Source organism: Gymnodraco acuticeps, unplaced genomic scaffold (genome assembly GCF_902827175.1).
Source record: "Gymnodraco acuticeps unplaced genomic scaffold, fGymAcu1.1, whole genome shotgun sequence".
Taxonomy (NCBI): domain Eukaryota; kingdom Metazoa; phylum Chordata; class Actinopteri; order Perciformes; family Bathydraconidae; genus Gymnodraco; species Gymnodraco acuticeps.
Genome location: NW_022991628.1, coordinates 89,198 through 101,990, shown reverse-complemented (window position 1 = coordinate 101,990; position 12,793 = coordinate 89,198). Strand labels below are relative to the sequence as shown.

At 40.4% G+C, this 12,793-nt stretch overlaps 1 protein-coding gene across 1 annotated transcript in view; it reads left to right on the top strand.

The window, feature by feature from the left end:
* The window catches only part of trabd2a (TraB domain containing 2A), an 81,002-nt gene that overhangs the window by 26,350 nt on the left and 41,859 nt on the right, over positions 1-12,793 (top strand). The gene's annotated exons all lie outside the window — the stretch shown is intronic.

Sequence of the window (12,793 nt, the reverse complement as noted above, 5' to 3'; positions counted from 1 at the left end):
ATTAAGTAACTCGTGAAATCTCAGATAGATTTTCTAACAATGGTTTGCATTTTATTTCGAAGTAAACAACAATGTGATAAAATAAAAAATGCATAGTGTCTAAGGTAGGACTACCACTGCTGCTTGTTGCTTATTGATACATTATCACAACGGAAAGATTGACAATTATATAGGGGTCTGCGTAAGTCACACACCTCAGAACAAACAAAGAATGAATGAACAATTTCTCTGCATTGAGGTTGAGCGATGTTATTTATTTAACTGTATGGAGCAGTCAGTGTCAGAAGTCCATTAGTGACCTTGAGAGTCTGACCTCAGCAGACTGTGTCTTTGTGCTTTTTCCTGAGATATAAATCATGGCAAAAGTAATGAAGACTGCATTGCCTGAGATTGTCAGCTGAAGGACTGACACAGAGCCTCAAACTCTATATTTTGTGTGTGTGATACACTTAGACATACAGTAAGATCATCTTGATACATATGTTGATAATATTGCTACAAGATACATGGTACATAACTATAACAAACATTAAAGACCAGTTTTTAGGTGACAATGAATCTGTGTTGCTGTTTGTGCTTTAAACGTGGCTACTTTTTCCTGCGTGTATGCAGATAATCTTGATCTTACTCCACATCTTTCCCTGTTTGCGTGATAACACACACACACACACACACACACACACACACACACACACACACACACACACACACACACACACACACACACACACACACACACACACACAATGTGAGGATGGTCAGCCCCTCTAAGTGCTCGCAGCTGTTTTGGCTCGATTCTCGGCATGGAGCAGTGTTGTTCTTGACTCGTTCCGTCCTGAAGATTAACAGCGCTCCTTCAGTGGACAGACAAGTCATAGAGATTGATGGCTGTTTTCCTTGCGGCTCGCTGTATTTTCAAGACCCTCGTTCTGCCTCAGAGTGGACTGATGGGCTGAGTGGCTGGCCGGCTGCTCTGTGGGGTTCTGTAAAAGTGTGTGTGTGTGTGTGAGAGAGTGAGTGTATGAGAGAGAAATAAAATAAGAGTGGCACACAGAAAGACAGAGGCAGAGAAATGTGAACAGTGGTGTCTGCGGTGCAAACTCTCACAAACTCTTCTTCTGTTGGTCTCGGATTGTGTGATGACAGGTGCCACAACGAGGTGTGTGTGTCTTTGTGTTTCTGATCATTACAAAGCATTATTTACATATGGGATGAATTAATCTGTCGAGTTCTTCCTCCATGATCTTTGTCCCTTACATGTCAGAAAATAGTGATTATAATGTCCATCCCGTTTCTTAAAGTCAGAGGTAATGTCTTTAAATGTCTTGTTTCGTCAGTCTAAAATCAAGAAAAGCAGGATAACAATTAATTTAAACTGCATTTTTGTTTGCCATTTTTGCGTGAAAAGTTATCAAAACAGCAATTTATTTGCAATTTTCTTCTATAATTCGACCAAAAAACGAGTTGACTAATACTTTCAGTTATATTATTTGTGTTTGGGTGACAGTTTCCAATTGTTTGCATTCTTAAATAATAATAAGAGAATTGCATGAAAACTTGTCAGAAATATTTATATAATAATTATAATTTGATTACCAATTTGACAGTAACCTTTCTTTAATTCATGGGCCAATCTATAACATGTCTGAAAACTGTTCAATGAGCCCGGCTGACATCTGGAATCTGCTTGTCTTTTGATTGATTGATATTTTAGTATACATTTAGTGATGCAACACTTTTTTTGTAATGAATTGATTGAAATTAATTTACTGTCATTTGATTGATTGGTTAATCACTGACTAAAGGGGACCCCTTCATGTCCTTTAATTGTCTTTCATTAGTCAATGTTTTATCATGATAGATGTGAACATATGTAGTGTGTGTGTGTGTGTGTGTGTGTGTGTGTGTGTGTGTGTGTGTGTGTGTGTGTGTGTGTGTGTGTGTGTGTGTGTGTGTGTGTGTGTGTGTGTCTGTCGGTCTGATGGTTGGGACTCATGTACAGCTTGTTCACGGTGTAGTGAAGCAGGAAAGAGCGGGGAGGGTGAGTAGTTGACATTTTAATCACCACAATCCCCAACACACACACACACACACACACACACACACACACACACACACACATACACCACACACACACACACACACTCACACACACAGAGATCTCCAGCCATTTGGTTTGAGGCTGATTCACTGTGACAGCCTAAATATTTGGCTGCGTCCGGGCACCAAGGTAAATGCACCCCACAAAAATGTTTTTACAGGGAGAAAGAGAAGGGGTGGGTGGGAGAGAGGTTTTGGAAACAGATAGAGAGAGAGAGAGAGAGAGAGAGAGAAACAGAGTACACACAAAAAAAGAGAAGAATAACTGTATCCATAGCTACAATGAAATATTGTGTGTGTGTTGACATGGGATCAAATCTTCAATTGTTAAGAAAATGAATACATACATATATGAATCAATTAATCTAATCGTTTATTGTCTTGTGAAAACATGAAACCATAGCTTTCCCAAGACTTCAGCATAATGGATGGAACATATGAACACATACAATTATAAAAAATCACTATCTGACCATTTTACGGCCTGGGGGTTAAAATGGTCCCATTCTACAGACATGGTCTTCTGTTAAATCATTTTTTTGTAGAAGAAATCCTCTTTGGATGTCCGACTGATGGTGAGCCAAAGAAAGCAACATGAAGACGTCATTGTCGGCTTTGGGATAAGCTTACGCTGTTTCATGACATTTAATAGATTAATGTGATTAACAGAATGAACTAAGTAATCAATGAAAAGTGTAAGCTATGGTAGAGGTGAAAATATATCTTCCATCCAAGAATAAACTCTGCTCCTGTCCATTGAATCCCCCCCCCCCCTTTTTTGTGCACATTTTTAAGAGAAAAAAACTCTGTTCCTCTGACTGTGAGAAAAACCTGTTCATGTCACATTCATTGATTGAACTGTTTAAGATCAAAAGGAATAGGATATATCAATTATATCAGACGATGGATTTTCCTTCCAAAAGGGGGGAGGCCTGGAGATGAAATCATCGTCTTATTTTTGGTGTTTTTCCACTCTATCATCTCATCTGTGTCGGAAATCTCGGCCCCATATTTCCTTTCTTTGGTCTCATATATGAAAATTAATAATGCTATCTTCAAAGGTCTCCTTTAAGCTCCAGAGGCTGCCGTAATCCATGATGATGAATCATTTAAACACACACACACACACACACACACACACACACACACACACACACACACACACACACACACACACACACACACACACACACACACACACATGGAGAGACTCATACATGTACATACAAATGCACAGAGAAAATCCCTAATCTTGTACAGGTGTATACACACTTACATGCAAGAAAACACACACACACACACACATACACACACACACACACACACACACACACACACACACACACACACACACACATGGAGAGACTCATACATGTACATACAAATGCACAGAGAAAATCCCTAATCTTGTACAGGTGTATACACACTTACATGCAAGAAAACACACACACACACACACACACACACACACACACACACACACACACACACACACACACACACAGTGAGGAGGTCACGAGGGACCCGAGGAATGCAGGGGTCAAATCTTTAAAGACCTGGCTGATAGAGGGGATGTATAGGATCAAAGAACTCAGAAAGGGAGGGAGAGATGGATGGAAGGAGGCATCGGAGGAGAGGGAGGGAGTGTACAGGATCAAAGGGGAGAGGAAGGTAGTGAAATAATGGGAGGATAAATGGAGAAGTGTGAGCGAAGGTGTATGTTAGGCGGGAGAAAGGTAAGAGAAAATGTGCTCCAGGGGCTGATAGAGGGACTGGAGGAGGGAAAGGGAGACGGTGGAGAAAAAGAGGTATATAAGGAAGGATGGAAGGACAAAACGTAAAAACAATAGAGATAACTCAAACTGACAGGTGTGTGTGTGTGTGTTTGTGTGCTAGTGTGTGTGTGGGGAAATGGTGAGGTTTCAGCCAGAAAGTGAAAGCTCACTTGTGCAGCGGTGAAAGATTTATGCGTATGCAGACGTGTGTGTGTGTGTGTGTGTGTGTGTGTGTGTGTGTGTGTGTGTGTGTGTGTGTGTGTGGTGTGTGTGTGTGTGTGTGTGTGTGTGTGTGTGTGTGTGTGTGTGTGTGTGTGTGTGTGTGTGTGTGTGTGTGTGTGTGTGTGTGTGTGTGTGTGTGTGTGTGTGTGTGTGTGTGTGTGTGTGTGTGTGTGTGTGTGTGAATGGGGAATATCAGTGAATACCTGTTGAATGAAGCCGGGACCATTTGTTGCAGCTGCATTAGCCATTAGCAGCAGTGTTTTTTTTATAAATGCTGAACCATGAATTTACAAAATCCCCCGTCCCCCCAAAAAATGCTTAGCCTCCATTCCTCCGTGTTCAAAATCGTAATGTCTCAAAAGTGCAGCTTTATCAACTGCTCCACTTTTGATCTTTATGTTCAAACGAGGAGCTGCCACTATAGCCTTGCCTAAGCAGTTCGTCCTATTTTATCTTTTTAAATTCTTGTGACATTGAACAGTCAAAACGTAGTCATAATTGGCCGTACTTCTAAAAGAGTGGCAATCATACCTCTATTTGTTGTTTCCCCCCTTGCCATTAATCTAAAAGTAGAAATGAGAGAGAGTTTTGTTTCAATCAGCTCAGAAATCTGCTGCTAAAATCAGTCCAATAACCCCACCTTTTCTGGAAGATAAAGGTACTTCCTGCAGTTCAAAGAAAACCATTTTGTGAAATAATAACCAAGTGGGACTTTACTTCAGATTCTTTGTAAAACCCTGGCAGGGCTGCTGTGTTTCTGACACGCTGCTCCGCCCTTTTTCATTTCACTGATAACATCAGTCATAAGAAACTCAGAATCACTATCTCTGTCTATTTCTGTCTGCCTTCATGCTCCCCTCCCTCTGGTAACATCAGTACTGAGAGCAGTGGCGGCTGGTGGAAAATATTTTTGGTGGGGCTGTTGATATAGTGAGTACAATTTTATTTTTTGGGAGAAATGACCCCTTAAATTAGGACTTCTGGTGATGTAATGGCGCGTTTCCAGTGCAGCGCGGAGCTCGCTCTAAGCGTGCCGAGCCGTGCGGGGCCCGTTTTTGGTTGCGTTTCCACTTGGCCTAGTACCGGCTAGCGGGTCCTAATTCACAGTTTTTCTGGCCCCATAACATCCAAACAACCAGGCTGAGTCGGGCTGAGTATGCTAAACTAGAGAGAGAATCGCTGGCAAGGGGGCTACAACTACAACAAGATGAACATATTTGACCGTGATTTAATTGTAATACACGTTTCAAAATGATGCCGAATTAACAACATACTGATACCGGTTAGTAAAAACCATGAATTAACGCTTTGACAAGTCTGCAGGCGAAAAAACCTTTTAAAATGCGTGTTTTCTAAATGGAGCTTGGCTAAGCTAACGTTATATATGCTCCGACCGTCCACACTCACAACAACGGCCTATACAGACATAAATAAACCAGCGACTGTATTCTCCATGACACAGACAGTCTGTGGTTTGTACTTATATAACTTTTGTCTAGTTTCTGAACAGATCGTATCTTTCCCCGGCTGTTTGAAGAGCAAGCATGGGAAACAAAAGACAGCATTTACCTGTTTGCATCCAGCTAGCCATGCCTTTCTGGTGTACCAGCTACGTGAGAAGCCTCGTTGATAAGTTTTGTCTTTTTCACGAGCTTGCTGCGATATATACAAATCGGGTTGGTCCGGTCCAAGGTCTTTAAGCAACAGTTTATCTCCCAAACTTCTCCTTTCGAAAGGATTGGAGATTAGCTCTTGAACGGAATTGGGCGGGGACTCCACCTGCACATGAAGCCATCCTCATCAACTACTGCCGTACTGCGTCACCCCACCGGATACGAGTCACTAGTGTCCAAACTACTCACAGACTGGACCGGGCGCTGACATTGGCGCCCGGTGATCATCAGATTTGACGACGCTGATTGGCTGAAATTATGTTTCGGCATCATAGTTTACAGATAGCAACAGTCAGCTGCTAGTGGCTGCTGCTGCACTGGTTGAGCAACCCAGTCTCATGGCATTTCGTGTTCACCAACACGATTTTTAATCTATTGATTCGTGTTCACCAACACGATTTGCCCCTTTTTTTCGTGTTGCACAGCACGATTTTAAAAGCAATGTATTTCTACTGCCTGCAGCATGTATTTTTCTCCGGTCGGGTCGAGGAAGACCGGAAGCTGTGTGGTTCATAAAAACATGTTCTTACTCAATATCAAGCCACAATTATTGCTTTTATTTGAAATCGTATAATTTTGGACTTTTGTTGCCGTCTGTGAGGAAAATAAATGGGGCTCAGAGCCTCAGGATACTGAAATCTGTATTTTTTAAATATTTTTTTCCTTCTAATTTGTTATTCTTTTCAAAATAACACACTGTTATTTACTCACCAATAACACATAATGATCCTTGCTTTTATTTATTGGTTTGATTCCATAATCTCGGGCTTTTTTGGCGTCCGTCAGGAACTGAATTTCAAAATAAAAATAACCGGAAACAGACGTAGGCATTTCGAGCGATTACCCAAGATCCTCAGCTATGGTTTTAAGCTGGTTTATTGGATGTTTTAGCCGCAATGCATGCTGGGATTTGGTGTTTATATGATATGAAATCCGGAAAACATTTTAAAAGAATAAAATAATACTTAATTCCGAGTGCTCTTGCTTTTCTCTTTGAAAGTCATCACATAACGGCATTGTAATACACGGTTCGGCTGCATTGTATATTACAGATCTGCCGTAGTTCTTTATTTATAGAGCCCTGATGAGAAGACCTTTGGAAAAACTGAGAAAATGCCGCCGAAACTGAATACTTGACGTGGATCATAAATATATTCAACAATTAAACAACATCTTCAATTTCTCTTCACACAATACGTCTCCTTGCAGTATCAACACTAATTCGGCTGACTTTTACATTTGATCTAATTCATAGATAGGTTATATTCACACCATAACGGTGCACAGCTGATATAAAAGGACTGTAGTTTTTAAAGATATTACTGATTTTCTTTGAATGTAAGAATGTAAATACTGAGTCTGAAATAGTATAGCAATATGCTGTAAAATTATGTGAAAGCATGCATAAAACTACACATTTTCAGATGTTGTACGAAAACACAAGTGTCCTACACTAATAATACAAAGTTATCATGGCTGTGTGTACCTTGTGTGCACCTCCTTGTGGTTAAAGCACGTTATTGAATTATTGTGTTTTATTTGATTACAGAAATATTAAGAGTACATACTTTCATAGGGGGAAAGTATAAATATAGAATATAAAAAATCAAGAAGATACTATAAGTGATCTCTACAATAAAACAGTTTAGTGCAGAATGTACAAAGATATTAATAGGAGGAGGTGCAAAACAGAAAAACGAATTAACCTTTATTTAAACATTAAATAACAGATTAAGGTCTTCTTTTAAATAAGAAAAAAACTTTGGGGGTATCTATCTACAGATAAATATTAAGCCTAACAAAGTACTTAACGTCTAATATATTGCTTTCCTGCAATGTTAACTATGTTGAAGCACTTATTTTAACTGATATTATACATATGAATTATACTCTTATGTATGTAGATAGAATAAGAAATGTGCAGAATATGACAGTTTAATGGTGGATGTACACACATATTGATAGATGTCTTGTAATGCACTGTTGAGGAACCTGTGACCCAAGTTTTTCATTCATTGCATAACTACACCGTAGTTGTGTATATGATATGTCAATAAACCTTTGAAAATCTTGAAATCTTGAAAGGGATGTTCAAAATAGCCATAATATACAGTCTTTAATGAACTATTAGTAGAGAATAACGAGTAATGAATATACTTTATTACTAGTTTCCATTCATGTCAATTGCAGATACATGTTTAGTCTTCTCTCACCAACTATCAAATATCTCTCCTGATTGTTGGCACTTGACAATCACCTTACTTGAATTTTACTCAGGTGTAACTAAAGTCTGATTTAAGGGTTGTTTATATTTCACATAATTAATCAGAATCTGCAAAGTAACTCAAATAAATGCAGTGGAGTAAAAATACCAGGTTAACCTCTGAATTGTAGTGGACTAGAATTACAAAGTAACAATGAGCTGTCATGTGGGTATTAATGCTGCGCATTATGGACACAAGCGATTTTCACCCATTTATTAATTATATGTTTTACATTTGATAACACCAATGTGTTTAATACTGGCAACTTCTAATTGTGGGAAAAACGAAAACGTTCAGTAGAGACGTCCCATAGAACATTTTGCGAAACACAATAGCCAGCATGTGTAGTTCTGGGGGGGCGTTCGATTCCAGTTTTGGATAGTCTGGCGTGGTTTCGTTCCATTTCACACAGCTGTTTGACGCTCTGCGTAACCTTACGGGGACTGTAGTCCTAAACGATAGCTGGGGATTATGGGTAGTGTAGTGTCTTCGGCCATCCTAAACTCAGAAATGTTGACAATCGCAATGATGCTCGAAATGTCCTTTATAGGCCTACGTCTGTTTCCGGTTATTTTTATTTTGAAATTCAGTTCCTGACGGACGCCAAAAAAGCTAAGCTAAAGGATAATTGTGTGTTATTGGTGAGTAAATAACAGTGTGTTATTTTGAAAAGAATACGAATTAGAAGGAAACATTTTTTTAAAAATACAGATTTCCGTATTCTGAGCCCCATTTATTTTCCTCACAGACGGCAACAAAAGTCCGAAATCATACGATTTCAAATAAAAGCAATAACTGTGGCTTGATATTGAGTAAGAACATGTTTTTATGAACCACACAGCTTCCGGTCTCCCACGACCCGACCGGAGAAAAATACGTGCTGCAGGCAGTAGAAATACATTGCTTTTAAAATCGTGCTGTGCAACACGAAAAAAAAGGGGCAAATCGTGTTGGTGAACACGAATCAATAGATTCAAAATCGTGTTGGTGAACACGAAATGCCGTGAGACTGGGTTGGGTTGAGGGCTCCTTTCTTACCGCCCAGACGAGAGAGGGTAATGACCATAGACTGTATATATAAAGGTAATGACACATGGGCAAGGCCAGGCAGGAAACATGTGACTTATCAGTAACTTTAGACATCGTCGTAACACAATTTTAAACGATATTTTATTATAGATTATACATTTTACTGATACCAATTATATAATATTTACCTTGTTTATTAAAAATAAAAATAAAATAAAAAAATATTTTTTTTAAATATATTTTTTATTTTTATTTTTATTTGGTGTGTGGGAAGAGGTGGGGCGGTGCCCCTAGCACCCCTATGGGCCGGCCGCCACTGACTGAGAGTCCTGTTCTCTTTTTATTTCTGCCTTTACCTCTGTCTTATTGGTTCTGCTGTTGTTTTTCCTTCCCTGCTGATTTGTGTACACATGATAGACTGCTCTCTGTGTCTGTAGTCAATAGAAAACAGAGGATCTATTGGAAGTCTTCATTCATACTTGGGAGATGGACTCATTAAAATGTGCTCTTACTCTGAAGTTTGTCAACACAGAGTGGACAGGTGACTTTTACAACTCTTGTTTTGTCCCTGAGACTTGCTTTTCTGCACAAAAACACACACACAAACTTCATAGAACACCCACCAAGTCAAACATCCTTCCATTCAGTCCACCCTCTCTTCTCCTTTCCCCTTTGTTTTAAATATGATATTTGAAATTCAGTCACTGAAACACTCTCACAACTCCATTGGCAGCACTTACACCTTTGTCAAAATCATAATAACATCAATTACTTGGAGGCTTTTACCATACAAGGAGTTTATCTCAGTGTTTACAAGCTGCTCTCATTGTACCATATTCATATTGTGACAGGACCTCACATACAGTTTACATATGACTCTATGCATTTGTATACAGACACAATGTGTTGCTGACATATTGAGATTAAATACTTGTTATCTTATCGTTGCTTGTTATGTCTATGCTCAATGAGACGGCTGTGTTGATGTTTGAATATTGGAGATGAAACTGAAGTAATCAGTCTGATGAACTGCGTTGGCTTTCTCCTCAGTAGGACTGTCAGTTGCAAAGATAACTATAATAAATAAAGTAAAATAATAAAGTAAACTGTTTGAATTCCCTTCCACAGATTTCCTCCCTTAATATAAATTCCCAAAATAACAGATCTGCTTGGTCTGATTTGTAGTGCGTCTTCTCCTTACTTGTACGATAAAGGCAATTTGTTCAATTATTCGTTGCAATGACTACCTGATATCAGCTTGATATGGCCCCAAAAAGTTTGTTTCAATCACAGACTACACATTTTGAAATTGAATTGACCATTACAGATGAAATATTCTCTGTTTTACCATGTTTGAATGATCTTACATGTATGTCCATGACTTAGACTTTGACTGCAGCAATGTAATTAAATACTAACTGTGTCTATATCAACAAATGAGGCTTAAATGTTGTACACCAACATCTTTAAAAACGGCAAAGACATGTTGGTTTGATGCAGCAGTTTTCTTTCCTGTGCTGCATATCAGACTCTCAGCAGACAATGAACATAGTCAGGAGGACTCGGAGTTACTTTGGTTAAACTGTATTAAGTATTTAATGGTTAACAATGACATCAGGGCTTGGGAGAGAGAAACAAGTTGATATCTTGGCTAGACTAAATGTTGAACATCATCTAATGATAAATGATCCAAACATACACACTGTGTTTATTGACTCAAACGAGACAAAATTGGGTTTTCATTGACCATAACGTGACTTTAAAGGAACAGTGTGAGAGTGACAACAACTAACAAGAACATCTGACACAGGACAAACAAATAAAAACCAATAACTGACACAATGAACACTAGTATAGTGTTTTTAGTATAGTTTAGGGTTTTTAGTCTGCTTTTTGGGTTGACATGTCTCACTTTTAATGATGCCGCTGCTGTGAAATGGGGCTCTAGTGCGTGCAGTTGATAAGTGGATATTAGTTCTAAACAGACTAATGATTTTTAGAAAGTGCATACTAGTTTTTAAAAGGAATTAATGTAACCTCTCCTCAGAGCTACTCCTCTAAGCATGCTCGCTACTTTTCTTGCAAATCCTCAGCTAAGCCAACACACTTGAGAGCGCGAGCATTTCTTCAACCGAACCGCCGAACACTCCAGATCTCCACATGTGGGAATCCGACTGTGATGATGTTTGCTCTGGATGCACACACCCACCCCACTCCATCTCAACAAGGGGGGACATTTCCATGACAAAGGACAATTATTGACTTTCATTGGCTCCGCTTGCTTTGATATCAGCAAGGGGTGTGTCTGTGTGTGCGTGCTGGAGGGGGGGCGGTTTGAAGGGGGCAAGCCGTGGAGGAGAAGCAGAAGAAACAGGGGGACCTGATGAAAGGGACCGAGTGGGAAAATGCACCCGCTGACCCACAGTGCACTAACAGAAGAGGAGGATCACAGCGCAAAGAAATAAATCATTCATTAAGGCTTTCTTTCTTTCACTCCTCCTCACCGCTCCTGTATCCTTCCTAACTTTCTTGCTTGTGTTTTATTTATTTCTATATTCCCATCCTTTAACCTTCCCCCCCTCCCTTATTTAAAAAAAAAACTTTTTTACTGATCCTCCCCCTCTCTCTTCCCCTCCTCCTCCCTTTACAGCCATAATTTAAGGGGCTGAAAGGCACGGCGAGCGGAGAAAGAGGAGAAGAGAGCTGAGAAAAAAAGGGGAGACCCTGCAGATGAGGGCCTTCCTTCACGGACGTGGCACAGATGTGAGGGTGTTTTTTGTGAAATGAGTCGGGGAGGGGCGGCGATAGGCTAATTTGCGTGGCATAAAGACGGGGTCCTTTTCATATGCAGAGCGCTACTTTGATGCGCGGCCGATGAAAGCTGGAGGGAGCGCAGGGTAGAGGAGAAGAGAGGGTGACGGAGGGGTCCTTTGTCCCCTGACAAGAAGGCATCTGCTCCAGGCTGCCCTCCTCTCCTCCTCTCCTCTGCCTCACCCAGGCTCCCACAATGGGCCAGCCGAGGGAGAATAGTGTCATCAGAGCACCTTAGAAAAAACAGAACATGGAAAAAAGAAAAACAGCCGCTTGGGTTGGCCTGGTTGGTGTACGGGTATGCATATCAATACAGAATTCATTTGACAAAGATCTGAGAGAACACACACACACACATTGAGGAATACGTACACAGATGCACACTGAATTGTCAAACATACTGTAGACACATTAACATAGTTCCACAGCTGACAAAACACATCTTCACTTTGACTGATAGCTCCCATAGAGGAACAAATAAGCCATACAAACATTCCTCTTTTAAGGGACTCGACATCAATGGCTTGCAGGGTGAAAGGTGTGCGTGTGCGTGCGTGTGTGTGTGGGTGGATGGGTGTGTGGTGGAGGGATCAGAGGCGGGGCATGTGCTGAGGTGAGTGGCGGTGGTTTCTGTCTCAGGCTTCGCTGTGTGTAGAAGCCTTCAATGAGTGTGTTCATGTGTGTTTGTGTGCATGTATGCATAATGTGTGTCCTCGCGGTGCTGATCACAGGCGGCAGGCTCACCGGGGCCCTCACACCAAACACTGGCCGATTTCACGCTCGCACAATAGGCTGAATCCCTCTGCAGCAGAGCGTAGAGGGTTTTTGGCAGGAAAGCCTTAAACTGTCTCCATTGCTGTAGTGGTTAGTTTAGCAAATATTTTACCTGGTTAACTTCCTGTTTGGGCTTTGGTTTACT